The 15,557-nt window shown below is 37.8% G+C and overlaps 1 protein-coding gene across 2 annotated transcripts in view; it reads left to right on the top strand.

Annotated features, from left to right (window-relative positions):
* Tmem200a (transmembrane protein 200A) overlaps window positions 1-15,557 on the top strand; it is a 69,841-nt gene that overhangs the window by 48,204 nt on the left and 6,080 nt on the right. The window contains exon 1 of one of the 2 annotated variants that reach the window (XM_026381504.2): window positions 14,078-14,150. The exons of the other annotated variant lie outside the window; for it this stretch is intronic. The gene's annotated coding sequence lies outside the window, so the exon portion shown is untranslated. Of the gene's footprint in view, window positions 1-14,077; window positions 14,151-15,557 lie in introns of those variants that run through there. 2 annotated transcript variants of the gene reach the window in all.

The following is a 15,557-nucleotide window of genomic DNA, read 5'->3' as shown; positions in this document are numbered from 1 at the left end:
GTCTAGAGCAAGAGGAAATCTTGTGAGATCAGTTAAACAAATTTCCTTTGGCTCATGAATCCAGAGATTCAGAGGTCAAACAAAAAGACATCTACCTAATGGCACCACCTGTATTAGTGTATTCTTGTTGCTATTGTAGTAAGATGCCAAAGACTAGATTATTTATAAACAAAAGAAATGCTTTTGTCATAGTTTGAGGACTGGAAAATCCAAAGTCAAGAGGTTAACAGATTTGGTGCCTGACAAGAGTTTGCTCTTTCCTTCCACGAAGCCAAATCCTCACATGGCAGAAGGCAGAAGGGCAAAAGGGGATGACCTCTTATGAGATCACTAGTCCTGTCCAAGAGTGTGGAGCCCTCATGACTAATCACCCTCTACAGGCCTCATCTATGTCACATTGGCTATGAAGTTTCAAAATATGTTCTAAAGAGACACGTTCAGCTTATAACAGCACCTTTCTGTATTTCAGTCAATTATTTCAATCTCTCCCTCATTTTGTTGCAGATAACATCAGAATAATACTAGTTTCAGTTTGTGTAAATCAGAATAGGATATGTGCAATAACAAACAACCTTCAGTGTTTTAAAATGACAAAGATGTATTCCTCTTTCTTGTGCATTGTGATATAGCCAGCAGTCCCTCCCCATTGTTCTTATATGAGAACCTAAGGATTTGGGCTTTTGGCCATGCAGGCAGTGGTTGGTCACCATGGCAGAGGGAAAGGGATCATGGCAAATCACAAACTTGCTCTTAAACGTTTTCTCAGGAAAGGACGCAGCTCTCTTCACTCACATTTCACTGATCGCAACAAGTCAATACTTAGTGCTTAACTAACTTCATGGTGTTGGGAAACTGTAACAAACGATGGACCCATAGCTGGAAAAGATATGGTCCAGATAGGACAGAATTGGTCATTGTCACTGATGGATGGATGGATGGATGGGTGGATGGGTGGATGGATATCGAGTACATTTTACCCCAACGGACTTTGACCACATCAATTCGGTTGGCCCTTCCCTCTTGCATATGCTACTCTGTCTCTTCTGGAGTGAAGAGACTTTTGTTAGCTTCAAGTCTCTAGTGCCCAGCAGGGTCTGAAACTTAGTCTTGAAACAACAGGTGAAAAAAGAACTGAATGAATATACAACAACAACGATACGATCCTCACTTAAAGGATCCAGGCATGGGGAGACGACAGGGGGACATTTTCTTGGTTCTGGACACCTTAGTCCTATGCTTATATTCCTTTCATTTCTGCTCACTTCTTCATTCATTCCTCATGGACAGGACAAGATCACTGGGGAAAACAATAAGGAGCTCCCTCATTATACAGTACCTGCTGAGATAGTGGCCTTGAGCCATCTTTCTGTAATGATAGCATCCTTTGTCCTACCTCTTTCACCCCCCAAAAATAATCTTCCCTGTTTTATAAGAAACAGAGGCAACAGGTCCCCCTTCCCCTGTTTCTTCTGTGCAAAGGCAAGGACTGCTGGAAATGTCTATACCTTAGTGGTTCTCAGATTCAGCAGGCATGGGAAATACCTGGAGGAACTGTTAAAACAGGCTGCTGGACCCACCTAGTTCAGGGTTTCAGATTCAGAGGGTGGAAGTGGTCTCAAAGATCTGTACTATTGCTATACTATACTTTTTATCATTTTAGAGTGCAAACCCTCTATTTATTAGAAAGAAAAATAAAGTTTAGAGTATGCCGTGTTATGCTGGTTCTAGCCTCAAATGTCTCTTGCTCAAGATGTCCCTTAATTGTGTCATTATCTCCTGTGCTTGATTTAATCTCCTGTTCATTATAGACTCAGAAGCAACAGACTCCTATATATATCATATATATGCACACACACCATATGTATACCATATAGGTCCTATATATACCTCCCATATTACAGGTTTGTATACCCTATAGCCTAGGTGTGTAGGAAGATTTACCATCTAGGTTGTGTAAGTACATACTGTGATGCTTACACAGACTGGAAGTCATCACCTAATGACACTTTTCTCAGAACATAGTTCCATCTTTAAGTGAGTTATTACTGTTTTTCAGTGCACGGCATAATATTTTGATATACACAGTAAACTACTCAATACAGCCAAGCCAATTAACATAGCCATTTCTTCACACAGTTTGTGTGTGTGGCAAGATCTACTTTGTTAGTGAATTTCAAGAATACAAGGCAGCATTATTAACTGCAGTCTCCCTGCTGTGTGTTGGATCTCTCGGACTCACTCATGCCCCATAACTGAAGCTTTGTACTCTTTGACGGGAATCTCCCGTTCCCCACTGCTTTCTCCATTCTACTCTATACTGTGAATTCACCTTTTTAAGATACCACATGCAAGTGAGATCATGCAGTATTTTTCTGTCTGTGTCTGACTTATTCCACTTAATGTCCTTCAGATTCACTCCTCATGTTGTCATGAATGGCAGACTTTCCTTATTTTAAAAATAGTATTCCATTCCGTTTCTGTGTGTGTGTGTGTGTGTGTGTGCTTGCACGCTCATGTGCACACGCATCCCACTTTACCCATTCCTGTGTCAGTGGATATTTAAGCTGATTCTGTACCTTAGCTCATGTCAATAATGCTGCAGTGAACGTGAGAGTACCGATGTCTCTTGACATACCAGTTCCATTTCCTGTGTATACCCGGAATAGGGCTTGCTGGATCCTACCGGAATTCTATTTCTTTATTTTTGAAGGAGTTTCTGTACCTTTTGCACATGGCTCTTCTAATTTACATTTTCACCAACAGAGCACAAGGCTTCCCTTTTCTCCACATCCTTGCAACACTTGCTCTCTTTTATCTTTTATTTTGATGATAGTCGTCCTAACAGCTGTGAGGTGCTGTCTCATTTGAATTGGTTAATGTTGCTTTTGAGCTATGGGGATGGTCCTAATTATCTCTCCTTCTGATATTGTGATACCATTGTTGTCTTTTATGTGTCTGCCTGAATGTTGTTTTGATTGCTGTGGAATATGAAGTCCTAAACGTGGGCATTGCCTAGTACCAGAAAAACCTACGGAGAAAGCTGAGGGGGATGTCCACCTAGTACTTCCAAAGGCTGTGTGGATGGTTTCCCTCGTAGCAGATATTTGAGTCATTTTAACTAGTTTAAAATTTTATTTGAGTGTTTTTATTATACTGTTGTTATCTGGTTAGTTAGCCAGTTGGCTTTTGTGAAATCATTTAAAAAGTTACTTCAGCTGCACTGGTGGGAGGTAAAATTAATATGTCTATAATTTTGCTCAAAGAATTTTGTTAGTTAACTGAAGCTATAAATTCATAAACATAGCTCTGAAATTGATCTTAACAAAAAAGTAATTTAATTTTTGAGAATAAAGATGTACATGACCTTGAAGAAATGAAAGTCAGTGTTTTTTTTTTTTTTTAAAGAGAGAGTGAGAGGAGAGAGAGAGAGAGAGAGAGAGAGAGAGAGAGAGAGAGAGAGAGAGAGAATTTTTTTTTTAATATTTATTTTTTAGTTCTCCGCAGACACAACATCTTTGTTGGTATGTGGTGCTGAGGATCGAACCCGGGCCGCACACATGCCATGCGAGCGCGCTACCGCTTGAGCCACATCCCCAGCCCCGAAAGTCAGTGTTTTAAGTGATCTTTTCTTTGGGGTGCTTCTTAATATGTGAGCAATATTAAAAATTATATTTAATTACACCTTAGCATAGCCTTTTTCTAAATGGCTTCTCTGAGTATTTCCTCTGTGTATATCTTTTTTCTGTATGCATGCAGTTGCAATAAGGACATTTGTGTTACTGAATCAGCAGTAGATATAGACATATATTTATATGTAATGTTATATTACATATACCATAATTATTGAAAATTTCTTCCTGTTATTAAATATTTCCCTAACATTTTTTAAATTGGCAAAGCATTGTTTTAAAACAAATGAAAGGGAAAAAAACAAGGAAATCTTTTCGTTTTTATTTAATTTCCTGAGGTCACACTTCTCATATGATACTTAGTGGAGAATGAAATCTTTAAATTGATTTTAAAGCTTTATCAGTTTGAGGCCATAGGAGTCATTTTTAATATCCTCTTAGCTTTGGAGACAGATAGATGGTCCAAATGTGACAGTAAAGGGTTAAATTACCAGATACCATGCCTCAAAGTAATAAAATACATAAAAGATTAAAGAGATGGTGATCTTCATGTATCTGCTTTGTGCAGTATTGAATCCTTACCAACACATTAGGTGGAATGTGTGTTTGTTTCTGTTTTGAGGTATTTGATTATTGTTCACATACAGTTTTGATCATGTTTATAGAAGTGAGTCCCTATGAAGATTAGAAGTTGAACTCACTTTACCTTCACCAATAGCTACCTGTCCTAGAGGACATGGCACTGCTGAATGCAATTTAGAGATGCTTATGATTTCTTTCTTTAAATAACATTTATGATTTATTTCTTTAAATAGCATATTTTTCTCACTGAATTCTAAATGCATAATTATAAACTCCTCTTTTTTCTCCTTGTCTCTGTTTTCTCTCAACATTTCAACTATGCTTCCTTTTAATTCTATTTTTTTCAACATGCAGTATGACAAAGGAGAAATAGTTTGTTCTCTGAACTAAATAGATCTGGATTTGTAACCTCACCCTTATACTTCCTGGCTGTGTGACACTAAGTCAATTACTGACCCTCCCTGAATGAAGTGGGACAGTTTTTCTTCCCTCACTTTTCCAAAGACTAATTATAATAACACATATTCAGTTCCTTAAAAATATTCAGAAATCAACAAACACTAGTTCTCTTTTCCTTTCTAATTATTTACTCTTTTTTTCAATTTTCTTCCTTTCCCTCCAAGTCTCCAGATGAATAATTTGAACTTGTTCACAGTTCTCTTGGGAAATAGTTAATATAAACTTTCTTTTTGGAGTTCTTCATTATTAAAAAGTCACGATTTAACTCATATTTACTTTTATCTCACTAAGCTGGGAGACCGTAGTGTAGTCAACTTCATTCCATATAAACCTGAACAAATCCTAAAATTATCTTTTAGTCAGTAGGGAGACCTTAATGTCTTTTATGGGAAGGAATTATGGGAATGAGCAGGGAGAGCTGGGTCAGGGGCCATGATGATCACTGGTGTCCCCATGGAGCAAAACCTGGAGATTTTCCCTCTGAATCCCAGCCTCTGCTTGGGGGTTGCTGATAAGAAGTTGTAGTTCTTATACCCAAATCCCAGCTAACCTGACTGCAGGTGAGATAATTGAGGAAGTACTTTGAGCTCACCTTCCTTAGGAATTTGTCTCTCTCTGCTTTTCTTTCTCCCTTTTCAGAAAACAGCTCAAGGATCTCCTTCTTAATGATTCTCTCCTGCTTGCCCCCTCCCCATTTCCTGTCCCCCTGGTGCATGGTCTCCCTTTGGCCCTCTCTGTAGCTCATGAACTCTTCCATCACTGGGCCAGAACACTTTCTAATGTCTGCTGCTCTCGCCACGTCCAGGTGCTCAGTCCAGTAGCAGCACAGAGGATGCTAGATTCAGTGACAGGACTCCGGCACATAGTTGAGGTTCAACAGCTATCTAAAAACATACATTAAACATCACAGAGGATCTGGAAACTATCAAAAATTAAGCCAATGATCACTGGTGTCCCCATCGAGCAAAACCTGCAGATTTTTACCTCTGAATTCCAACCTCTGCTTGGGGATTCCTGATAGGAAGTTGTAGTTCTTATAGCCAAATCCCAGCTAACCTGACTGCAGGTGAGATAATTCAGGATGTATTTTGTACTTAATTCAGGATTGCCCCCAAACCCAAAATCAAATGTTTTCTCTGATAAGCGGATGCTAGCACACAACAAGGTTGAGAGAAAGAATAGAAGTTCAGTGGATTAGACAAAGGGGAATGAAGGGAAGGTAGAAGGAATGGGAATAGGAGAGACAGTTGAATGAATCAGATACAACTTTCCTATGTTCATATGTGAATATACCACAGTGAATCTCACCGTCCATAAGACTGGGATCCTAATTAGAATAAGATATACTCCATGTTTGTATAAATATGGATTCCAACAGGCTCTACTGTCATGTATAACTAAAAAGAACAAATAAAAAAATCACAGAAATGTCAGATCAAAATCACAGATCACTCAAGTAAAGGAGCATAGAAAGCTGCAAATGTTTTCATTGCTGATTTGAATTAGAAGCAACACAGGCAGAGCCAAAGAGATGTGAGATAGATGCCCTGCCTCCCAGTCAAAGTGAAATCTGAATCAGTCATGAACATTGTTCTGAAAGACTTGGGAATGTTATTTGATGTACTTACTTAGGTGATTTCATTACTTTATGCAGATTTAAGAAGAAAGAAGAGTCCTCTTCATCACTTGGAAAGTAATACAAAACCGATAACAGCCATCTTGTATAAAAACAGTCGAATGCCAATGATCTTGAATCCTGAGCAAACTGATCAGTTATCAATAACTTTCATTTGAAGACACAAACAGCCACTTTGGAGTAACATAGTGGCTACAGAGATTATGCAGTCAGAACTTGAGTTGGAAGACTTGTTCCAATTCCTCCTTACATACAAATGATGCATCCCCTTAGCCCCTTAGCTCATTTGTGTAAAGGGATGCTGTGGGCTACTCTTCATTATCGTTGGGAAGACTTAATGAGCCAATATGTGGATAAGCCAACAAACATTTGATTAATATTCAAACAACTACCAATAAAACCTGTATCTTAGCATATAACTACAGCAGGTCCAAAAAAATATTAGAGCATTACAGTGGGTTATGGCTCTCTGTGGATCTGATATCATTGAAGATCAAAAATGTAAAAATTGCTAAAAAGCATACAGTTATCAAAACTCATCATTATAACCCTATTAGTATTTGATTTTGATTTAAAAAAATCAAGATTGGAGGCATTTGTAAAACTTGGGTTGAAATGACTTGCATTTAGAGACAGCTGTCTATCACATGAACTCATTTTAAATAAGCCCCAGGGATTTTAATTCCTTGAAACAAAGTCAGAAGTAACCATTCATTCTTTGGGTTAAGATTATTAAGCAGAGAAAAGCAGGAACTGGGAGAATCCTTGATGGCTCTGCCATTAGACCCACACCCGCTGAGAAGAGCCCTGGTTTCTGTGGAATTGGAGCCACCATGAAGCACACAAAGGGTGAATCAGGGTAGAGGAGGGGGTGGAACAAAAATTTCATTTCAAGGCAAGAAAAATTAAATAAAAGTCTTACTCCATCCTCCATGAGGAGGTGAATACAAATCAGGTTAAGTGAAAGAACTTTCTGGAGCCCGGCTTAGATTCCCTCTTGGAGGGAAGCTGGAGATTCCTGTCCAGCTTCTGTAGTTGCATTCTTTAGGAAAATAATCATTCTGAAGTTGCAGGATGCCCTCGAAAGGAGTCTTTTTCCAGCTGGCTTTAGAGCAACAGAAGACAGGCTGATGGACTGGCATGGAGATAAACCTACACACAGTGAAGGCTGAGCTTTGGGGGAGAAAATGATTCCACCCTCTTTTGGAGGCCAAGAGGAGCCAGGATGAGCCCTACAGAGCCTTAGTACTTCCTATTTGTTTTATGTAGTACAGCTTTAGCCTTAGACAGATTCTAGATTATAAGCTTCTTAAGGGATAAATTTGTAATTTATCCTTTAATGTAACCTTACCCCTGCTTAATGCAGGTATTTCCTAAATGGGTAGAACTGTTTTCTGTGCTTCAAGATTAAGATGTATTATAACTCTTTCTTTCCTTTGCTTACTTAGTTTGGTTAGTGATGTTAGATATCTTCTTTTTTTTTCTAGTCTTGAATTTTTTACTACACTTGTTCTTAAACTAGCAAGCATACCTAATCCTCCTAAAGTACCAAGTTGATCTACTTTTTTACTCTCCATCTTTAAGGCTTCCAAAGTGGAAATGAAATAAATGCGTTACATGCTCCTTGCAAATAGGTCAACAGTATCGTTCTATATTACATGTATAGTTCTGCAGCACAGCACCAGTAAGCACACTCTTTAAGCATGTGGGCTGTTAAGTTTGGTGTTGCCTTTATATCCATTCAGTACATATATATTTCACATGAAGAGGTCTTATTCTATATCTGTTCTAAAATTTCAAAATATTTGAATTTTTTTTCAGATAAATATTTTTTTTTAAAAATTGTTTTATTTACTCTAATTTGTTATACATGACACCAGAATGCATTTCAATTCATAGTACACATAGAGTACAATTTTTCATGTCTCTGGGTGTTCACAAAGTAGAGTCACACCATTTGTGTCTTCATACGTGTACTTCGGGTAATGATGTCCGTCTCATTCCACTGCCTTTCCTACCCTCATGCCCCCTCCCTTCCTCTCCATCCCCTTTGCCCTATCTAAAGTTCCTCCACTCCTCCCATGCTCCTCCCTGCCCCTGCCATCCCCATTATGGATCAGCATCCATTTATCAGAGAAATCATTGGGCCTTTGGTTTTCAAAATATTTGAAAAATTAAAATCTGAATATGTGAGCATTTTTTTTCCTTATTAGTTTTTATTCATCCTTTTAAACATCTGTATAGTACTCCACCATACAGGTGCCGTATGTCTACTTAGCAAGTCTTCTGTTGCTGGGCCTTTCAGCTCTTTCTAAGTTGCTGCCATTACTATAGTACTACAGAGAATATCCTTATTTCTAAAGGAAGTATTTTTAGAAGTAAAATAGGCATGGGGTAGAGAGCATAATGAATGAATGTTTCAATTTGTGAAAGTCAATCTTAAATTAACCTCAAGAAAAACTACCCATTTTTCCTCTCCTTGACAGCCTATTAAAACCTATTTCTGTATAGTTCACCAACAGTGGGTGTGATCAGTCTCTCTTTTTTATTTTTCATTTTTGACAATTATTAAATGACAATTATTTACTTTTACACTTTAAGTTATTTTAGTTTCCATTGCTTTGTTCCTTGTTCTTTTCATTTATTAATGGAAATTGGTAATTTTTTTATTCTATGTATTGGCCATATAACAGATATGTGAAGCTAAAAATATCTCAGACCTGATCCAGAAAATACCATGCACTTGTAGAAAGTGGGAATGTGCATGGTGCTTTCAGAAATGTGGTTTATCTGTTTTTGTTATGTTTGGCTTTCCTGAAATCATTTTTACTGCTAAACATTCTTTTCAGTCTTTTTAATATTCCTGACATCTTATGCAATTTGTCATTCTTCTCATTTTTCCCGTTCAGCTAATACACTTGGGCAGACGATTCAGTAATCTCAAAATCCCAGGAGGAAAATCCCTAAAAACATTTTTTAATGTAATAGAAAGAAATAAGGACATTTCAAAAAACATACAGGAATTGTTACCCCTGCTTCCAGATATTTAATGTTGACATTAGTAATCCATAATTTTCTCCCACAGTTCAGCTTTCTTCTTCTCTGCCTGCCCTTTATCCTCCGCTGGCTCGTTCTTTCTTTCCTTGTGCTTCCCCCTTTCCCTCTCCTCCTTGTCTTCCTCTCCAGGTGGAGAGGTCTTCCTCACCAGCAGCATCTCTGAGTCAGTCACCAGTGTCCCCTGGCACAGACTGATACCTCTATGGGGCGAGGGGAGCAGTAGTTAGCTTGTGAGTGCAGGATCCAGGAAGGTGTCCACTGTCCTCTGGTTGTTTGCCCTTGCACAGGTGGTGCCAAGTGACACAATTGGAAAAGAGCAGTTGAGGTTTAAAATTGCAAAAGGGGAGGCAAAAATGTTGAGTGATATAATTGTATTTCTACCACACCTAAGACAATGAGCTAATTTAAAAAAAAAGAGCAAGTTTAGTGAAATAGCTTAATACAAAACTGATACACAAAATCAGTGATTGTCTACATCCAAATGACCCCTTGAAGATAGAAATGATAGTAAAAGAAATGATAGAAAACACTCAGGAAGTAAACCATAGCAAGAAATTGGAGACATTTATGTTAAAAAAAATAAAAGAGCAAAAAACTATGCCATAAAATAAACTTCTTTTTAGATGAAATGCTATAGAAGGATTTTGAAGTCCTTTCTTCCTACAATTATGTATGGATTTAGCATTATCTCAATAAAGTTTAATAACCATATATTTTTTAAAAAAGTCAAAGTTCATTTGCAAAATAAATAGTGTAAAAACAGATAAGAACTTTTGACACAGAAGTAAAATGAATGTTATTATGGTTTGGAAGTGGAGAGTCCCCAAAAAGCTCAAGTGTGAGACAAGGCAAGGTTTGGAGGAGAAATGAATGTGTTATAGCCTTAACCTAATCAATGATCTCTGATAGGATTAACTGAGTTATAGCAAGAGGCAGGTAGGATGTGGCTGGAGGAAATGGTTCATGGCTACAGAGTATATATTTTGTGTCTGGAGAATGGAGTCTCTCTCTCTCTCTGCTTCCTGATCATCATGTGAGCTGCTTCCCTCTGACACACTCTTCTGTGCTGATGTTTTAACTCACCTTGAGCCCCAAGGAATGGAGCCATCCTTCTACGAACTAAGACCTCTGAAACCGTGAACCCTCGAATAAACCTTTCCTTTTCTACAATGTGTTGGGTGGGTCTTGAAAAAAACTGGCTAAACAATGAGAATACCTAGTATTTTGCATTCAAATACATAATACTAAAATGATATGTCAACTTGATTCTGGCAAAGACAAATTAATGGAATGGGATGATATGTCTTATTATTGACCTAAATGCATATGAAATTTGCTATATTGCACAGCATACAAAATTGGTATATAATGAAGGTAGCATTTCAAACCAAGGAAGGCAAGATTGATTACCTGTTAACAAAAGTTAGATCCCTACCTTGAATTTTATAAAAAAAAAATTAAATAAATTTCAGATGCATCAAAAATTTAAATATAAGGCATAAATATAAGGCCTTGATTCATTCGTGTTGCTGTAACAAAAATATTATAGACTGGATGGTTTATGAACAACAAAAATTGTCTCACAGATCTGGAAGCTGGGAATTCCAATCTCCAGGCGCCAGTGGATTCAGTATCTAGTGAGGGCCTGTTACTTTGTTCATGGGTAGTGTCTTCTCACTCTGTAGAGTAAGGGAATTCTCTGGGGTTTCTTTTATAAGGTGCTATGGTTTGAATGGGTATCCAGAAGTTAATGTGTTGGAAACATAATCCCTAAATGTGAGTGTTCATGGTATTTAGATGAGGTCATGAGGATAGGACCCCCATGATGGGATTGGTAGCTTTAAGAGGAAGCCAGACCTGAGTTGGCCTGCTCCTACTGTCTCACCATGTGATGCCTTCCTCCCCATTGTGATGCAACAAGAAGGCCCTCTCCAGATATAACACCTTCACCTTGGACTTCTCAGCCTCCAGAATGTGAGAATCATTTTTTTTTTTTTTAATTACCAAGTCTTGGGCTGGGGATATAACTCAGTTGGTAGAGTGCTTGCGTCACTTGCACAAGGTCCTGGATTCAATCCCCAGAACCAAAAAAAAAAAAAAAATTTACCAAGTCTCTAGTTCTGTTGTAGGAACACAAAATGGCACTAATTTCAGTCATGAGGGCTCATAGCCTGATGACCTAATCACCTCCCAAAGACCCCACCTCTTAATACCAATGCCTTGGGGGTACATAAATATTCATTCTATAGGAAGTAGTTTCCAAACAGATAAGAGATAGATAAGTAGACTAACAAATACTTTTCTAAAATTGGGCATCTACAAGTCCGTGTTTTCCTCAATTTACCTTATTGCCACTAACCCTCTCCAGTGGAAATGATGTCGTTTGAATCATTTCCTACTGATTTTATAAGGTTTTGAAAATACTTTACTATTAATAGAGCTACCATTGGTTGGAAAACTTTATATGGTATTTACTGTACAGTCTGTTATTGTGGATTAGAAGATGACACAACTTAATTTAAATTGTGAATTTGCTCTGACAAGAGCTGGTTCCTCATTTGCAGGAGAGAAGTATGTAAGAATTCAGTAGCCTTAACAGTACTGGCACAGCTGTGCTACTTGAAAAACTGTTAGACTTATACAAGGTATTTGGTAAATGGAAAAAACTAAGAGTTGAAATTAGTGTAGCTCACCAGCCAGCTTTCCCCCTGGCCCTGCAGGAGTGTCAACAGTGTGTTTATGATTTCCCAGGCATTTTAAATCACAGGAAAGCATATTAATACTTATTGGAGTCTCACTTTCTAAAACCTGGTCACCATTCCTCCAAGAGAAGAGACCATATGTTCTGCTGTAATGGAGGAGACTTCTCCATGAAGTCCAACCTATGATTTTAAAAGCTTTAGGTCTTTATCCAGGACTACCTCAGCTAATTTCCTGTGTTTTAGTAAATTGGTGACTTATTTAGCGTAGCTTCTTTACACCAGGTTCAAGTCACCTTCCTGTCAGGAAATGCAGTGAGTGGGAAATACGACAGTTATTGTTAAGAGCTTGTCTACGTTTGAAGAGTTGGACTGCAGGGCGGGCAGCATATTTCTACTTTGGGGGAAATAGGCTTCTAATTTCTTCTGTTCTTGCAGAAAATGCCTCCCACAGGGTCCCAGCAGGGTGTTTTCTAAGCTCATTATGGATCTGTTATTCAGCCTCCTGGAGACTTCTGTGTTCCAAGGCTTCATGGCTTTTAGTCCTTGGAGAGCAATTGTTCCATGTCATTGTTACACAGCTCATAATTGGTTTGAGCCCATATTTTGTAGTTTGTGAGCCTGGCAGGTTTTGAAGGCTGTGTACAGATTTCCAAGTGTTTCCTCTATTTCTAGCAATGTCTGCAGGCTTGGGATGCACTCAATCATAATGTTATATATTTAATGACTTGAGTAATATTTTGCTAATTATGTCAACATTCTGTATTTCCTTTTTATTCATATAGAATGTAGAACTGTACTGAATATTAAGAAACCACACTCTCCAAAGAAGATCTACAAAAATCTCCAGAATGTGCACGAACTTCTTGACACAGATTTCATATTTGCAAATTTTCACATTCTGTTACCCTTATGGCATCTTCTCTAGGCTGCATATTCCCAGGCTTCATATTCTTCTCTTTTCAGTCTGTTTTGTGCCCAAGTGTCCCAATGGCAACAGAATGGTGTTTGCAGAATTGATCAGATCATGCATGCATTTGATCCAGTTGCTTTATTAACGCAAGTAAAATCATCAGATAAACCAGTTTGGGTTTTCTTACCTTGATTTTATTATTGCCATTATGATTTTATAAGCCAAACCTCTAAATATGAAGAGAGAATGAATTAAAAAATAGCCATGCTCTATTTTATCTTTATCTCCCAACTGTCTTTCTTATATAAACTCTACTTTGCAACTACCAAATTATTGATGCTTCCACCACTAAAATGCACATTCTCCATTCTCTTTTTAATTCTAAGTCCCTGTACAAATTCGTAGTCATAACTGTTGCTCCAAGTACAGTGAGTCATCATTAATCATTTAACTTAAAATGAGAGAGACAGAGAAAGAGAGTGTGTTAGTGCTGGGGATTGAATCCAGGGCTCACACATGCTACGAAAGTACTGTACCACTGAGCTACACTCCCAGCCAAAATATTTTTTTTTTGCCTAGCTGAGCAATGAAAGAATAATATGAGTAATGAAGTGTTAATGCAGCTATTGTTTTTTGAGATTTTATTATAGCCAAACCATAGTAAATACTATATGTATACACACAAATATGTATACAATAAGAATATGTATATATACCCATATAATGTATGTATATATGAGTATATATGTATGTAAAACTTCATTTTATCCTTGAAAAGACTTATAATCAGAGACTGCTGGCATCACTAATGTAGACCTTAATTGCCAGACACTGAGCTGTCTTTTGCCTTCATTATCTCCTTTGCTTTACAACAACCATACTGTTGTTAGCTCTATTTTACAGGTAAGAAAACTGAGGCTCCAAGAGTTTGGTGAATTGGATAAGTGCGATTATTTGTGGTGTGCAGTGATTCAACAGACCCAGGTCTTGTGTTTCCAGAGCACAATCTATTGTGTATTAAAGAAGCCTTTTGCCATTTTACAGATGGAGAAACTGAGATAAGAATAGTTTAAAACAACTTTTCCAGGGCTGCATGGCTATGAAATGATGAAGCAAGGAAGTGGATCCCATCTCTCTTATTCCAGTGTTCCGTCCATGTGCAGAGCCATCATGCTGTATGTGAAAAAGATGATTCCTGTTCTTTTCTTATTTTTTTAAACTTTATAAGATTGAACTATATAGGCATTTTCTCTTTCAACTCTGGTAAGAATATAGATTAAAAAAAATCCTATTCTAAAAGTTTTAAATGTCTCTACTGGGAAGAAAGTCCTAAAACTGTTGTAGCTTGAACAGAAAATATATCCATCTGTCACATTTGTGGATACCACATGGAGTTTTATATAATGTTTTTATTTGGTCCTGAAGGCATAAATTAATTTTATTTCCTTTGGACAGATAGTCTTGCATTCTGGTGAATTTTTTAACTTCTGAATAAGGATAGAAATTCAAATATATAAATATCAATTATATTTAAAATAATAGGCCCACTTAAAAGGAGATGATGAAGAACCATAGAGCAGGGACACTTGTGCAGCAGTCAGGAACAAGGATTAAGGAGACTCTGTCTGCAGAGCACACACCTATTGGAGTGCCATGCCTCCATTAACTGTCACCACTTCTAGGAAGCCTGCCCTGATTCCTCCTGATTGTGGAGAGCGTTCAGAGGCACCTCTGAAACTCCATCACAGCAGTTAGTTCATTTCATTTTAGACATTTATTTTGACTGCTCTCCCACCAGATGCCAGACTCCTTGAAATCAGGGACTGGGTTTTCTTAACTGTGCTCCTAATGCTTTACACATTTCAGTGATATTGAAGCATTTCTCAGATCTATTTCCAGCTAACAGATACTTACTTAGCATTTATTACATCCAGGAACTCTGCTATGCACTGGGCTAGAAGGCAAAACAACAGAAAGAGGAACAGATAGCCAAGAATGAACTCTAGACCGGGAGTCTGAAACTTTGCATTCCAACTCTTTTCTTTTTGCTAATTCAGTATTTGGTCTTGGACAACATTCTGGTTGGTTAGAGGAAATATCTGGATTCAAAACTTGCCAGTCTGTTTAATTGTCATTACCTCAGATACAAATGTGTGGATGCAGCTAGAACCATGTCTGATATGCAATAAGCTTGCAATGTGGTCAGAATATTAGGTCAATGTGGTCAGAAGAGGACCTAAGTATATTGGAATAAAACTTCTAGGAATGTGAGAATACTAAAACCTGGCATGAGTTAGTGCCATGAAAAGCACATTCCAGGCTGTACTTAGGCCTATGAAAAAGGTTAAGGACAACAAGGGTTTTAAAAACTATTAGAGCAAGAATAGGAGAAGATAAGCCTGAAGATTCGAACAGATTGTGTGTGATGTAGTATTCCGCATGATGCACAAGCAGAAATCCTCTCAGTCAAGGATAGAGAGCTTTCGGCTGAGAAGGGTAAGGTAAACGTGGTTCAGAAGGATGCGAGAGCCCAAGGTAGGAAAGTAGACAGTTCAAGTGCTTGAATGAGGGCGAGAGTCTAC

Source organism: Urocitellus parryii, chromosome 8 (genome assembly GCF_045843805.1).
Source record: "Urocitellus parryii isolate mUroPar1 chromosome 8, mUroPar1.hap1, whole genome shotgun sequence".
Taxonomy (NCBI): Eukaryota; Metazoa; Chordata; class Mammalia; order Rodentia; family Sciuridae; genus Urocitellus; species Urocitellus parryii.
Note: the sequence above shows the minus strand (reverse complement) of the source record. Positions and strands in the feature narration are given on the sequence as shown.